The sequence below is a fragment of the Callithrix jacchus genome, chromosome 3 (genome assembly GCF_049354715.1).
Source record: "Callithrix jacchus isolate 240 chromosome 3, calJac240_pri, whole genome shotgun sequence".
NCBI lineage: Eukaryota > Metazoa > Chordata > Mammalia > Primates > Cebidae > Callithrix > Callithrix jacchus.
Genome location: NC_133504.1, coordinates 193,144,843 through 193,162,044, shown reverse-complemented (window position 1 = coordinate 193,162,044; position 17,202 = coordinate 193,144,843). Strand labels below are relative to the sequence as shown.

The following is a 17,202-nucleotide window of genomic DNA, read 5'->3' as shown; positions in this document are numbered from 1 at the left end:
AACCGAGGAGGCAGAGGTTTCAGTGAGCCGAGATAGTGCCATTGCACTCCAGTCTGGGTAACAGCAGCGAAACTTCGTCTCCAAAAAAAAAAAAAAAAGGTCAATTTCAACTGTCCAATTAATTCTACAAGATTCCAAATCTCCTTCCTTAAACCTTTTTACATCAGTACATTATCTGTCTGATGTTCAAAAATAAATTTCAATTTCAGCTGTCCTATTAATTTTACAAGTCTTCAAATTATGCTTCTGAAAAAACTGAAAAATTCAACGACTGGCCTGCCTCATTATCATGAGATTTCTATTTGATATAATATCAACTTATCAATTTACATGAATATTGTTGATTTTGAGATTGCATGGCCTGTCACTACAATAGCACACTTTTTGATAAGGATAAGGTAAATATAAAAAGTATTTACTTTTAATGATTAAATTGCGATCTCTAATACCTTACCTTTGGGATATTTAGCAAATAGTCACTTACATAATATAGTATGTAAATGTACCAATTTAAACTTTTTTTTTTTTTTTGAGACAGAGTTTCACTGTTGTTACCCAGACTGGAGTGCAATGGCATAATCGCGGCTCATGGTAACCTCTGCATTCTGGGTTCAGGCAATTCTCCTGCCTCGGCCTCCCGAGTAGCTGGGACTACAGGCACGCACCACCATGTCCAGCTAATTTTTGTAGTTTTAGTAGAAACGGGGTTTCACCTATGTCGACCAGGATGGTCTCGATCTCTTGACCTCATGATCCACCCGCCTAGGCCTCCCAAAGTGCTGGGATTATAGGTGTGAGCCACCGCGCCTGGCCCAATTTAAACATTTTTAATTTCTTTATTTTCTTTTTTAGAATTTCAAAGCTTTCAGACACTGCTACCAATAAAATCACAAGATTTTTTACCTGGTTTTTACACATTATAAATGATCTCATAAATCATTAATCACTGGGATGTACATTTTATAAGGACAGAGATATTTATCCAGTTGGTTCATTGTATCCCCCAGCAACTATTACTGGTATATTATCAGCTTAAAATAATATGTATTGTTAAATACCTGCAAGCTCCTGTTTTATCTCATGGAGCTCACCGTATTACTTCCACATTTAGAGCATACTGCTAATATGTGTAATCTCTTCTTGCTTTTGCTTGATGCCATGAAAATATTAAGCATGATCTGAACAGCAATTCTAAATCACAAGTTCTTGGCTTTCAAGTTATGCAGTGATATGTGGCAAATGGGTGGCAAGAAATCAACATAGATTTTCCCATAAGGTGTGATCAACATAGATTCTCTTACATTGTGCTGAGGAGGCAAGACTCAATATGGAGTCTGGATACACAGACAGCTCTAGGGCTAGGGAGAAAGCCACCAATGGAAGACCATCTGTCTGTGCATGAGAGTATCAAATTTTATACTGATGCCAAGGTGAACGCTAAATAGCACTACAGGGCTGATAGCGAATGTTGCTATAATAAAGTGGTTAGAAGCAACCACTGTGAATCATAAAAAAGCAGCTCGGTTTTTGGTGTGCTGCAAGTAATTTATACTAATGAAAATTACAATAGTCAAGTTCATGAATAATCATTCATGAATAATCAAGATTATTCCTAAGACATTACTCTTGCCCTCACATTTCTAAGAAAAAAGCAGCAGAGATACAACTAGTTTGCTAGGAACTACATACAACACAGTGAACGTGAGTGGGAATGTGTGTCATCTGAATGCCACCTATCATGTCAAAGTAGGCTGACACTGCAGATCTGAAGCAAGCAGCTTTCTACCACCTAATACACCCTAAATATGAATCCCTGTTTTATCTTCAACCAAGTAAATTCTGGCATTTATAACATGTTTCTTAATATAAAAATAAGAATAATCCCTGTCTAGATTTGTAAATAATAAAATTTACAAAGAAAAAGAAAAGTAAACATATACTTTTAATCCTTGGATCAGCATGGTCTGCCTACCTAGTTGGCTGGATGGACTGAGAAGGAGCAGGTTCAGAACCCTCTGGGAAAGCTCCCATACAAGGTAAGATGACAAGTAAACAGACCATTATTTAACAAACAAAATGGTCTTTTATAAAATATGCATTATACCACTTCACAGCCACCAAGATGCCTATAATCAAAAAGATAGTAACGGTTGAAAAGAATGTAAAGAAACTGGAACCCTCACACACTGCTGGTGAGAATGTAAAATAATAGAATCACTTTGGAAGACAGTTCCTCAAAATGTCAGGTATAGTTATCATATGAACCAGTAATTCCACTCCTAGGTATACACACAGAAGAAGTAAAAACAGATCTACACAAAAGCTTCTACGCAAATGTTCACAGCAGCATTGTTCATACTTGCAAAAAACATAAAAACAACCCAAATGTCCATCAACAACAGAGAGACAAATAAAATGTGGTATATCCATATAATGGAATAACATTTCACGATTAATAAAAAATGTATGATGATATGCAAAGATAGATAAACCTTGAAAACATGCTAATGAAGGAAGTCAGACACAAAAGACCACAAGTCATCTGATTGCACTTAAATAAAACATCTAAAATAGGCAAATCTATAGAGACAGAAAGTATATGAGTGGTTGCTTAAGGCTGAAAAATTTGGGAAAAATAGGGAGTGACTGTGAATGGGTACAAAATTTCTTTTTCTGATGGAAATGTTTCAGATTAGACAGTGGTGATAGCTCTACAACTCTGACTACATTAAAACCATTGAACTGTACACTTTAAATGGGTGAGTCCTATGGTATGTGAACTATATCTTGATAATGATATTAAACTATATTGTGCATTATCTTTAAATAATTATAGCTTTCAACCATCAAATAACATGTCTTATCAAGATGAAGTATGGACATGTTGTCACCCCAACAGCTACATTCCATATGGCTCACAAAGTCCTCTCACAGCCCCCAGTCCCCATGACCAAGAGTATTCCCCAGGGCATTTCTGCCAGAGCTCCCAGAGAAGATGCTTTCTCTTCCTCGGATAATGGGTAAAGCTGGTTTCAACTGGGGCTCCTTCTGTGACAAGAGAGAATAGGCTAACACTAATAAAAGCAGAATGAGAGAGGGAGTGGGGCAGTGGGATAAAGGAGGGGGAAAGAGGAAGGTGAGAAAGGAGGAGACACAGAGAGGAAGAACACTGTAATTATTGTTGGAGCATCTGTGTCCAGCCATGCTGGCTAGTTTAAAGTGGGTTTCTGTAATTTGCTTTTAGGAGGGTCTTAATATGTTACTTCACTACAAACTCTTTCCCTACTTAACTGATAAACTTTCTAAGAATATATACACAAGTAAAACTAAATTCTGGGAATTTTTAAATAAAAAGACATATGAAACATTGGAAAGAGCACACATAGCTCAGTAGTTAAATGAAGTCAGACAGACTTAGATTCAAATGTGAGTCCCAGGCTTACTTGAGTGACCTGGGGAACACAAAATTTAACTTCCCCAAACCTTAATTGCCACTTCTGTATAATGGGAGCCCTAGGTTTGATTTTCTTACAGACAGGCCACTGTCCATATTAAATGAAATAACTCATGGCAGTGTCTCAATACCTGGCATATGAGAACACAACAATATGAGCCACCATTATTAGTGGTAAACTCATGATTTATCACAGATATATTTAGAACATAAAAAAGTATTGTTTTAAAGCAAAGATAGTATGAATAAGACTAGTAGGTAAGAGCCAGAGAAAACTGTACCATGCTTCACAAAAAAATACTTCTTATTCATTTGGAGAGCATTATTTTTAAGACATGTTAGAAACTAAACCTAGTAATGGTAAACACAACAGCCAGAACCAGAAATGCTAATTCATAAAAATCAATTCTGGTTCTTAGCTAACCTTGCCCAATACATACTTTGGTCAGAGTTATTTCTTCTTAGCCCTCAGTCTGCAATCACTTTAGGAAACCACTTCCCACTTCAAATAGACAGCTTTAGACAACTATTTAGATAGCTAAGCTTTCTGTCCTTCTACAACACTGCATATTATTGCATCCACATGAGAGAATTCCCTCCACTCATCTACTGCCCATAGGTATCACTAACTTGGCTCAGACACAAGTTCTCTCCAAAAGTGACCTTGTGATCACCCAGTTCTGAGTTTATTCATTCATTCAACAAAGACTTAATGAGAACCTACTATGTGCAAGGTACTGTACTAGGTACCAGAGATGCAGAGAATAAGAGAGATACCTCTTCCCTGTGTTCTCATGAGGACCCGTTGCCTCCTCATCACAACACTGACCATACTGATTTCTGATTTCCTAATTACTTCTCTGCAACCCCTACAGAGACTCTAAGCAAAGCTGATTTGCACTGTGTCACATTATTTTGAATAAGTCATGGAAAAAATCTGAAATGGAATGAGGTGTCAGCACAATATGGCATCAGCATAGCTATTTGCATGGTCAGAGACTCATGCAGAGCAAACTCTGAAGTGTGTAGATACACAAACTTTACAGGTCACTGAGTCTCCCATCAGTGCTGAATATAGCCTGCCCCTGAGATCTTGGCTACATCTAGAGCTTGATCCAAAATATATAATACAGATATAAAATTACATGATACAAATATAAAATATGCATTTATTTTTATAAATATATGTATTAGATTATCTTTTCATTGAAAATATGTCTATACCAGGTAAAGAAGAATAAAGCTGCACATAGATTAGCTAAAATGGAATTTCTCAGATGAAATGCACCAATTCCAGAAAAAACACAAACTACAACTCACCCGACATGAATTTAAATAACCCTGTAACTGTTAAGAAAACTGACTTTGTAATTTAAAATCCCATAAACATCTCTAGGCCAGTGAGGTGCGGTGGCTCATACCTGTAATTCCAGCACTTTGGGAGGCTGAGGTAAGTGGATCACCTGAGGTCAGGAATTCAAGACCACTCTGACAAACATGGTGAAACCCTTCTCTACTCAAAATACAAAATATTAGCTGGGCGTGGTAGTGAGTGCCTGTAATCCCAGCTACTCAGGAGTCAGAGGCAGGAGAATCCTTGAACCCAGGAGGTGGAGGCTGCAATGAGCCAAGGTCATACCATTGCACTCCAGCCTTGGAAACAAGAGCAAAACTCCATCCTCCACCTCCCCACCAAAAACAAAACAAAAAAAAAAAAACTTGGCCTAGATGGCTTTATTAAAGAATTCTATCAAATTTTTTAGAAAGAATTAACACTGGTTTTAAACAATCCCTCCCAGAAAAATAGAAGAGAAAGGAATACATCTCAATTTAATAAAGGGAGTGGTCTAGATGTAACGAGACTAAGGAGAGTTTAGAATCAAATGCAACCTGTGATTCCAACTAGATCCTGTTGTTAAACAGAATTTGATCAGTTAACCAGTAAAGTTTGAATAAAGTTGAAGATGTGATGGTAGAAATGTATTAATTCTCTAATTTTAATGGTCATTTTTATATCACACAGAAGAATGTCTTTAGAAAATGCCACTAAAATATTTGGAAGCAATGAGTCATCAAGTCATCAACTGATTAGCAAATGGTTCAGGGATTAGTAAATGTTATCTGAATTGTACTGATAACCTTCCTGTAAATTTAATCTTGTTTTAAAACAAAGAAAAAATATTTCTTAAAAATATAGGAGGCTATCTTTATAATCTTAGGATACAGAAGAATTTTCTAAACTAGGTATAAAAACACTGCTAATATAAATGTTATAAATTCAGCCACATGAAGATTAAGAACTTTATAAATGGAATATTATTCAGCTTTTCAAAAGAAAAGAAATTCTGGCTTTTATGAGTCGTATAACATATGTGACAACATGGATGAACCCTGAAGACATGCTAACTCAGATATGCCACTCACAAAAAGACAGATGCTGTAAGTTTCCACTTATAGGAAGTATCTAGAATAGTCAAATCCATAGAAACAAAAGGCCAGCTGCTGGGCCTGGGGGAAATAGAGAGAGAGAGTTGATTAATTAATATACAGTTTCATTTCTGTAAGATGAAAATGTGGAGATCTAGTATTCAATGTTGTGAATACACTCATCACTACTGAACTACCCACTTAAAGATGGTTAATATGGCAAATTTCATGCTTTTTACCACATACATATATACATTTGTGGATAACACTTGAAGAAAGAAAGAAAATTGTTGACACAATATTGCAGAAATCTCTCCTCTCTGGGATGTGTTCTGAAAGGGTACACAGGGAACTTAAAAAAAAATTCCTTAAGTTCAAGTACAAGTGGTTTTCATTATCCTCTAAAAGGATAAGCTCCTGCAAATCTAATTTTTAAAATCAACTCCCCAGGAAAGGGAAGATGAGCCAGTACAAAAGCTGTGAAAATAAATAAAGAACTAAAGGACAGGGAAGGCAAAAGGAAAGAATCATGAATTCTCTCAGTATTATTAACTTTACTTTATATTTTCTAAATAATAAAGGATCAATTTCTGTACCACAATTTAAAGTTATAAGTGGTACTGGTCAAACTAGATGTACTTTATGTAACTACCAAATATCTTTCTAAAATATGGAGCCAAATAATATCAATCCCTCAGCCTTTCTATATTTCTCACCACGACAGGAGGAGTCAGACAGGACAGGGGCAGTCCTCAGTTGTCTGAACAAGAAGAAGCAGAAAGAGGCACTGAGGGCCAGTGTTCTGCCTCAAGAAAGAAGCAGCTGGTGGCTACACAGTATACAGTTTGTGGCAAGGCCTCCCACTTCTGACTGCTTTCCCGCTAAGAAGAAAAAAAAAGTAAGGGTCAAAAATATATCCACATGGTTTCTTATGGGGTGGGGGGAGAAATTAAAATGTCTAATTCATCTTCTCAATAGTTTTAAAACATGCAAATCAAATTCTAAATTTTCTGTTGTCAACTGGCTATATCAGCTGGGACTCAGGTCAGATACAGACAGGTCACTGAGGCTCACTGAAAATCACCTATATTTTACTCTTATTTTTATTCACAATGCTTTCAGAAAAAAAAAATTTCTGATTAAAATTTTTCTCATCATTCTACTCAAAGTACCATAGGCACTTTATTCTATCAGATGAGATTCTTACTCTGAAAAATACAATGGAATTCTTTAAAAATAAAATATGTAATGTCCAAATAGAATCTTGAGTCCTGCCCTATTCCCTGAACTTCAGATTGACATCTTCAATGTTCTTCACATTTCTACTTCAAAGTCTAGCCAGCATCTGAAACTTAACACAGTCAAAAAGAGTATCATTCATATCCACCCCTTCTCATATTCCAACAGCCATTTATCTTCCAGGTTGCTGTCAAAGGCTGTCACACTTACCTTCCACTGAGCTGTTAACACTTAAACTGTCCATGGGTAGTAAAGCTAAAAGAGCATGGATTGTAACACTCCTTCTGGGGCCTCAGGGCCTGCACAGAGTTTTGCTCCTCCCAGCACCCAAAAGCACTCACCCCAGCTCCTGCACACGCTTACCTGCATGTTCCCTCCCACGACGGATTGAGCACAGGGAGTTCTAGTGAGTGGAGTCTGCAGTCTGCCCCTGCCAGCGCCTAAGTGCTACTTACAGCACCCACATCCCAGTTCCCACCAGCAAAGCGTTCAGGGAAATTATTCTGCTTCACTATCTCAGTCAAGTGATCAAATCAACATCAACAGTGAGCAGTCACATTGAAAGTACACACCCTTTCCTTTGTATAATGTGATGAAAAGGACACTTCATCTTTTTGGTCCTCCTCCCAGGCATCCATAAACCCAGACATATTATGAGCAACACATTAGATAAATCCCACTTGAGGGATATTCTACAAAATACATGACCAGTAGTCATCAAACTTGACAAGGTCAACAAAAAACAAAGAAAAGTCTGAGAAACCGCCACAGTCTAAAGAAAGCTAAGGAGACACAACGACTAAATGTAATATGGTAGCCTGTATAAGATCCAGGAACACAAAAAAGGACCTTATTATAAACTGAATGTTTGTGTCCTGCCCAGAATACTCATATGCTGAAGCTTTAACCTCGAATGTAATAGTATCTGGAGCTAGGGTGTTTGGGAGGTAATCAGCATTAGATGAAGTCATGAGGGCAGGGCCCTGGTCTGATGGGATTAGTGCTCTTATAAAGAGACACAGAGAGCTTGTTCTTTCTCTCTTCTGGTGAGAACACACCTAGGAAAGGGGACTGTGCTGTGTGCAAGTGAGGAAGAGACTCCTCACTGGAACCCAACCATTCTGGCACCCAATCTCAGACTTTTCACCTCCAGATCTTTGAAAACAAATTTCTTTTGTTTAATCCACTCAGTCTATGGAATTTTGTTATGGCAGCTAACTGATAGAGACCTTAAGTAAAAACTAAAGAAATCAATCATGTATAAATTTAGTCAATAATAATGTATCAATATTACTTCACTAAATGTGACAAATGACCACACTAATGTAACAGTTTAACAAGATAAAAACTGAATGTAACTTTTTGAAAACTCTACTATTTTCACAACTTTCTGTAAATTTAAAACTCTTCTAAAACACAAAGTGTATTTCTAGAAATTCGATGGCTTCCTATGATATTTTTCTTAAACCAAAGGCCTCCCAATCTCTTTTACTCATTATCTAATACTTACACCTTGTTTACTCTGGTGTACCATGTTCATCTTTACAAGGGTTACACAGTATGAGTTCCATACATGTACATGTTTCTCAAAATTGATTAAACTGCACACTTAAGATCTATGCATTTCTCTATATATGTTATACTTCAATTACAACTGTTTTAAAATATATGATTACCAAATGAATACTCTTATGACTTAAAATTTGGTGGCTGAAAACACTAACATTTCATTAGCTCTGGAATCTGCAATTTGGACATGGATCAGCATGGACAATTCATTACTTCTCTCTTTGCCAGTAGCCAGTGACTGGTATTATCTAAAGGCTCACTCACTTACATGTCAGATGGTAAATGCTGGCTGAGACTTTAGCTGGGCCTGTAGGTTCAAGCACCAACACAAGGCATCTTTATGTGCCCCGAGATTCCTCATGATATGGTGGCTGTGTTAGAATAACTTTATATTCAGTGTGACTCTAATTCTGTTTCAATATACACACACATTCTAAAAAAAATTAACAGAAGTTTTCCCTGGAGTGAAGAAAAATAAGTGATTTTCAAACTTTCATAGTTATACATCTTTCTTTTATAAATTTTATACCATAAACATGTATTACTTTCTAAATCAGATGAAAAAAATTCAGTTCCCTGTTAACGTACATAATACACTAGTGTAAACACAAATGAAATTGAAAATGCAAAAATGTCAAACATATTTACATTATAAGAAAAGGAATCTGCTCACAAACAGCAAAAACGTTATGAAATACTTGATTCATTCTGCCTTACTTCCCCCTCCCATCATGAGACAGATTTTCACTCCTGTTGCCCAGGATGGAATGCAATTTGCTCACTGCAACCTCCACCTCCTGGGTTCATGTGATTCTCCTGCCTCAGCCTCCTGAGTAGCTGGGATTACAGGCATGCACCACCATGCCCGGCTAATTTTTGTATTTCTAGTAAAGACGGGGTTTCACCATTTTTGTCAGGCTGGTCTTGGACTCCTGACCTCAGGTGATTTGCCTCCCCCAGCCTCCCAAAGTGCTGGGATTACAGGCCTGAGACACCTCGCCCAGCCCACCTTACTTTTCAAGTTTCAGATGAACTGAACATCAGCACATCAGAAACTAACAAAGAACACAAACATGCTCGATGATATCTGATGTCTTCTAAATCACACATCTGGCCCTTTTCATGGCACAGCTCTCCCTTAGTTCAATTCCTTCCTCAAAACCTTCTCTCCATATTTTCCTTTAATCAAAATCACCTACTAAACATTACCCTAGAAATAAAATCATCTGAAAAGCAAGGCCTACAAAGGCAAACCTCAGATGCTAGATACTTTATATCTTATAGCATGGTGTCACCTCACTTGATAATAGATCTTTTACTAAGATTTAAGGCCTACTGAACAAATACTATGGCTACCTCAAGGTCACTCTGGAATTCTCAGTAATGATTAAACAACACAGGAGTCAATTGCAAGATCTTTTGATCCTTTTCCTTCCCTGGCCTCAGCCTTACTGCAAAACACTTCCTCCCTTCTGCTACCTGGCCCCACAAGGCATGTTCTTACATTCCATATGGACCAATAATTTCTATCATCTCATAAATTCTATACTTACTCTAGTAAAAAGTTAACTGCTTTTGTTACACTAAAGTCCTTTTCTTCATCTGACATTAAACGACTACTTCTATAATTTTCTAATTTTTCAAAACACTGTTAATTTGCACACACCAAATCAACATACTTCTATGTTGTATTTTTGCACTTTTCATTTCCTGATTTGCCTTTTTCCTGCGGACTCACACTATTTGATTACAACAAATTCCTAAGCTTTTTCTCAACCTGGACTATTTACATTATAAAAATGTCCCATGTTCTCTAAAATGCTCAATTTAAAAATGATAGCTAAATGATTTTATTCATCCAATTTTACAATATGAGTTTTTAGTCATTTCAAGAACTTCATCAACAAGCAAGTCAATTCTTAGTTACTTCAAAGAAACAAGTATCAGTATGAAAAGTTAAGGCTTATGTGGTATTAACCAAATATTCTCAAAACTTGCTCAAATAGAAACTGTAAATATACTCACGTGTTGCTTAATAATGGAAGTACATTCTTAAAAATGCATCATTAGGCAATTCACTGTGGACATCACAGTGGACCTACACAAACCTAGAGAGTCTAGCCTACTACACATGCACATAGATGGTACAGTCTATTACTCCTAGGTTACAGACCTATATAGCAGCTTACTGTAATGAATACTATAGTATGTATGTACCTAAACATAGAAAAGTTACTGTAAAAATACAGCATAAAAGATAAAAAGTGGTATATCTATATAGGGCACTCCCCATGAATGGAGACTGCGGGACTAAAAGTTGTTGTGGGGAAGTGGGTGGTTAATGAATTAACATTCATTACTCTACATTGCTCTACACCACTACAATTCAGACATTGCTCTACACCACTATTGACTTTATAAAGACTTTACACTTAGGCTACACTGAAAAGTTCTTCTTTCTTCAGTTAACCTTGGCTTACTGTAACTTTTTTTATTTTACAAATTTTAAACTCTTCTATAATTGCACTTAGCTTAAAACACACATTGTACATCTGTATAAAATATTCTTTTCTTATATCCTAATTCTATAAGCTTTGTTCTATTTTTAATTTTGAAACTTTTTCTTAAAAACTAAGACACAAACACCCACTAGCCTAGGCCTACACAGGGTCCAGATCATGCACATCACTGTCTCCCACCTCCAATCTCATTGTACTGAAAGGTTTTCAGGGGTAACAACACGCATGTAGCTCTCACCTGCTATTATGACAGTGCCTTCTTCTGAAATATTTCCTGAAAGACCTGCCTCAGGCTGTTCTATAGTTAACTTTTCTTTTAAATCAACAGAAGTACACACTAAAACAATGATAAAATGGGTAGAAAATACACAAACCAATAATGTATATAATGTTATCAAGTATTATGTACTGTACATAATTGCATATGCTACACTTCTACAGGGACTGGCTGCACAGTAAATTTGTTTACACCAGCATCACCACAAAAAACATGAGCAACTAAGAAATTATGAATACTACAGCTTCACTAGGATATGGAAATTTTTGAGCTCCCTTATAATCCATAGGACCAAAATGATATATGAGCTCTGATGACCTCACTGGCACAATGCAGCACATAACTGTACTACACAAATTAGGGCTATACATGACTGTACAAATTGATAGTAGTCCCAAGCTACAAACTCAAGACCTTCAGCTAAACAAAGACATGTCAAAAAGTTTTAAGTCCTGTCTCCTTCCCATGATTCTCCTGATTATTTCAGTACTGAAAAGAACTTTCTCTGGTTGCTGAGATGTTTAAATGAGTTCATTACTATGAAAAAGGTATTATTAGCATAACAAAGAAAATAGTTCGGCATGGGAGGGAGGGGTAAGCCTATGGCAGACACTGGGTTCGGAGAAAGGAAAGAAAGGGGGAAGAGAAAGAGAGAATATGAACACAGGCCAGTCTCCCTAAAAGAAATGTAAATGTATATGGCTATCTCCCTTGCTCCTCATCATCAATATGTTTTTTTTACAGACACCTATTCTGCATTTGCTAATAAACTGGCAGCAACCCATTTAAATCAGGAGTGTGACATGTTACAGTGCATGGCAGGGTGGAAAACAGAGATGATCTCCCACAGGGCTGAGAAGATGAAAAACACTAAATTCTGATCAATTTATTAATAAACAGAAAACAGTATTTTCTTCAAATACATGATTAATTTCATTACCAATACTTTATTCCCAGGATACACATTATAACTGCTGTTAAAGATAGGTGGGCATGACTGCAATAAGAGATTTCAACAGAAGGCAGAATTATTTTTTTCTATTTAATTATTTTGTATTTGACACTTGCTCCACATAAGTTTATTTAAGAGTAAAGCACAGGGCAGCCTGTACACTAATGTCAGCTTGCTGCTAGGAAAAGCAGTCTGGATGAGAGAGAATCTGTATTATAAATGAAATCACCTAAGAATAAACAACATGTGTACATTCCAGCTAAGTACAGTGAAGCAGTATCCCTTGTAAAGTGCAAACACTTACTTCTAGGTTAAGTACGCTACAAACAATTGTAAGCGAAATTTCCAAAGTCAACTACCTTTAGCTTGGGGCTAGAGCAATCACCTAACTCTACCTCCCACACCCAGCATCAACAACTTTTTAAAATCTTATGCTGAATTCTCCCAACAAAATACTTCCAAGCTTTCTTTGCTGAATAAAAATGGCGCTGCTTTTCTGGTCACATTATTGTTGATTTCTCAGTAATCCTTAGGCCCTTTAACCATCAAACTCAATTGGCCTCATTTAAATGCCACCCTTTCCTGAACACTGCCAAGTGCTTTTTTGAGGGTTGGGCCAAGAGGTAAGGGTGGCTGCTTCCATCTGCAAGTTTGCAACTCCCTCTCACTTTTCTTCATAATCTCGGCCTTCCCCGAAACTGTTGCCTCTGTCTCCCTTAAACCACACTTCAATGAAAACTGTCCCCAAAGTGCAGTAGCACTTAAGCTTCTCTGTGCCCCTCGCACTCATCGACACCATCTCTAATGCACCGTTCACGCCTAGACCCACGCCTCAGCCTTTCCGGGGGTCGTTCAGAGCCACCTGCCAGGCAGGCACTACCACGCCAGCCTCTCCGGAGCACAGACTTCTGCTCCGTCTACATCCCAGCCTGTGCACCCAAAGGGACCCAACAGCTGAGTCCCAGCCCCACTGCGGCAGAGGGCAGGGACCAGCACGCACACCCTCAAGTCTACATGAAGACCCTCCCCGAGACTGTCGCCAGCACCTACGCCTGGATCACCGCGGCCCTGGGCGATGGATGGGGGTCTGTGGCGCATGCCCCAGAGGCATGGAGGCAAAGAAGAGGCCAGCGGAAGTGAGAGGTCACTGGGACAGGCTTGTCTTCCCCTCCCTTCCAGCAGTGGCGGGCCGCAGTCCCCACCCCTCTCCCAGGCCCCCGGTCTGGTGGCACCATGGCCACAAAGGGCAGCGAGGGTGCGTGCCCGACGCCTCGGTGCCTCGTGGTACCTGAACCCACTTGGTCGAGTGGCAGCTGCACCGCATCGCCGAGGGGCCGCGGCAGGGTGGAGTCCGTGGTACTGGCGGTGCCGGAGGGCGACGGAAAGGCTTAGACTAGGGACTGCTCTCCACCTTGCGCCCAGTGCCGACCGCGCTCATTGCGAGTGACCGCTCCCTCGCCTCCAACTTCCAGCAACTCCCAACGCTGGTTCTCCACGTTGTGCACGCAGGCGCGGACAGCTGCCCACAGCACAATCCCGGCTGGAACCCTGACGCGGCAGGCAATCAGAGAGCGCCGGCTGCACAGCGCCCCTCCCCCGTGCTGAGGGGCGGGGCAAAGGGAGGAGGCTCACGGGAAGGTTGTAGCCTGAGGGCGCCTCCTGGGCAGAGTGGGATGCCTTTCTGGGGTGAAACTTTAGAAGGGTGTCGTTGCCCCTTCGCCCTTCCCTTTTTCCTCCCTGGAATGTCATGGCCATCCACCTCTCTCTAGGAGGGACAGCACGCAACCTAGGGGTGGGCAGTGGCCCCCCAAAAAACAGCAAAGTGAGGGACGTCCAAAGCATTGCTGGGGACATTGGGGACCAAGCTTGGGCCTGGGAGGAGGGGAACGGTAAACCAAACCTAGCTGAAAAGCCCTTTTGTCTTCAAAACTGCTGTGTAAAAGCCCAAAGTTGAAAACAATCCCGTGGTCTGACCCTTTCAGTCCCCCTCCAGCTGCACCTCAGCCGTCCAGGCGGAGCGAGGTGTTCCTGGGTTGGATGCCTGTGGTTGCGGGGAGATGGACTCACCTTTGTTGCGTTAAAATTTAGTTCTTTGGTAGCCACCCGCTCTTATTGAACGTCCTGCCTTCCTCCTCAAAGAGGTGGTTTCTAAGCATCCCTTCACCCCCTGAGCACAGTCACCCTCAGACTTTTGAATTCTGCATGTCCGCATACCTTCTGGGTGTTGAGGGAGGGTTATATATATGTGTAATTCATTTGCCCCAAACTTCATAAAAGTAATCCATTTGGGCTCTTTGAAAATGCAACATCAACTTTTGTTCAGCAGACGTTTAGAAGAGGAATGCCACAGGAGGGTTCCTAATTCCCCTCGGGAGCTCAAGACTTAAGGGTTTGGCAGTTTGTGATTTGGGTAAAAATAGTGTTTACTGGGAGTTTAACTACATGTTTTAATACTTTTGGTAGACTAGCTCAATAATCCTCACAATTACGCTGTGAGATAGACACTATTATACACCATCGTTCAAATAAATTGAGGCACAGAAAAGTTATGTAATTTGCCCAAGAACACACAACGAAGTAGATTGGAATCCAAGTAACCTACCTCCAGAGCTGACTTTGCCACTAGACCTTTGTCTTCCTTACACCTAAACCCATTCCAGAAGTTCCCATCAGCTACCATTTGCTTTATGACTAGTCCGGGATCCTGAACAATAGGACAGCACAGATAAGAAGAATACACCCACTTTGGTAAATCGGTCAGTGGGCTTTAGTTTCTTTGAAAATGAGGCAGTTGAACTAATCAATGCAGTCCCTTTCAGCCTAAAATTGAGTGGTCGATGTAATCTTAGTTTGGTGGATTCTCAACTAAAACTGAATAGAGGATGGAAGGAAGAATAAGAAAAAAACCTGGACCTTCAGTCAACCTGGGGAAGTGTTCCAGTGGGAATTGTAATCAATTAGAGAGCAACCTATTGAGTTAGGTTCTTATTAAACAATATTAATCCAAAAATATAGATTTCTCTATTAATACAGTATTAGAAAAAACAATTTTTTCATTCTCTTCACTTTGGAAACATGCAGAGGAAGCATACAGCTTGCAGAGCATACAAACTGAAGGAAAAATTGAAATCCCATTTTAAACCATTAAAGATGTGTGTTGGGAACATACTGCAACCTAGAGTAGGCAGCATGGAGAGACAGTCTCTGTGCACCACAATGCCCAGCTAACTTTTGTACTTTTTGTAGTTTCAATAATGTCTACAAAAGGAGTTTCCTTAGGCTGAATTTTTATTTTAGTCATACATGACAGAACATAGCCTATATTTAAGCTTACTTCACCTAAAAGCCTTAACAGAGTTTTGTGTTTACAGAAGTAAATAGGGTAATAACTAGTTTTGATCTATTTTGAGCTTTTACAAACTACACAGTAGGAAACGATTTCAAAAGAGCAAGCAGTAATTATATAAAGATTTTATGGATGAAAGTTAAGCAAATGAATGTATAACTTATTTGCATTATGGTATTACTTTGTGACACATTTAAAATTATTACTCTGATTGATGATTTTGAAAATTCCAGGCACCATTAGACTACATCATTCTGTACAGTATTTCTCTAATTCTACACATATTTATCTTTTTTTGGTTAGCATCCACCTGTTAATCAATTAAACAATACTACATTATTCTAGGACAGCAGCCAGGACCTTTGGACTTATGGCATAAAACTACTCTATTGCTTTTGTGTAAAATATATTCCACTACTGGTTCCTAGATACTTATGTTGGAGAGTACTTAAAATTGTTCCCTGCAGTTGCTTGAGTGTCACTGAAAAATAAAAGAAAAAAATTAACTCATGTATATCTGATACAATCCAACAGGAGAGTGGGTCTCCGTGGGGTTCCAGGACCATCTTTATTAGAATCACTCGGGATGCTTTTTGAAAACCCAGATTCTTGGGCAATAGTCAACACATAAAAGAATCAGAATGTGCTATGTCTGAGCCCTACAATCTGCCTTTTATCAGTGTTCATGGGTAATTTCTAAGTACATGGTGAAGTTTAAGAACCATTGCCATGGGCCTTTAATACCTCTCATTTTGTTAAAAACTTCGTTATAATTTGGCAAATGCAAAAATAATTCGCATATGCTGATTCTTATACCAGGACAAGTAATTTAATTAGGTTTTATTCTGTGCTTCTAATTTACAAACAATAAATCCACACTTTTCCTATACTAAATCTGAAGTTAATTCACTAACATTAAATCAGCACTACTAACTATGACAACTAATATTACTAGACCCATTTTATCATTGAAATAAAATAAAAATCAAATGCCCAGGGCCCTTATTGATTGTATGTATAAAAAATATAAATATTCCTGTATATTTCTGAGTAACCATAGTTTCTTACAAATTATAGTTTGTAAGATCTGTGTCCTGGTCAGCACACATCTAAGCCAGCAGAAAGTTATTTGCCCGTTCCTTCAGAAAACTCAGGTGGAATGCTTTAAACACTTGACATTTGAAATTGTGTCGTGTATTTGTGTCTGTTTACTGATTTGCTGTCTGCATCCTGACCCAAAAAGTGAGAATGGTATAAGTGCAGGGGCTCTGTCTACCACTGAAGCACCAGCACTGAAAATAGTGCCTAGTGGATGCAGGAACTTAACAAATACTTATTAAATAAACAAAAAGAAAGGGAATCATCCCACATTACGACAGTACATAATATGAAATCTTCACCCTAAATCATCAACAAATC

General features: G+C 38.7%; 1 protein-coding gene across 3 annotated transcripts in view; it reads right to left on the bottom strand.

Moving 5' to 3' along the window:
- Nucleotides 1-13,940, bottom strand: part of LOC144581975 (uncharacterized) — an 89,990-nt gene extending 76,050 nt beyond the window's left edge. For 2 of the 3 annotated variants that reach the window (XM_078368023.1, XM_078368027.1), the window contains exon 1: nucleotides 13,736-13,940. The gene's annotated coding sequence lies outside the window, so the exon portion shown is untranslated. Of the gene's footprint in view, nucleotides 1-13,725 lie in introns of all 3 variants that reach the window. The other variant, XM_078368024.1, reaches the window with a different exon arrangement.
- Between the last annotated feature and the right edge of the window lie 3,262 nt (nucleotides 13,941-17,202).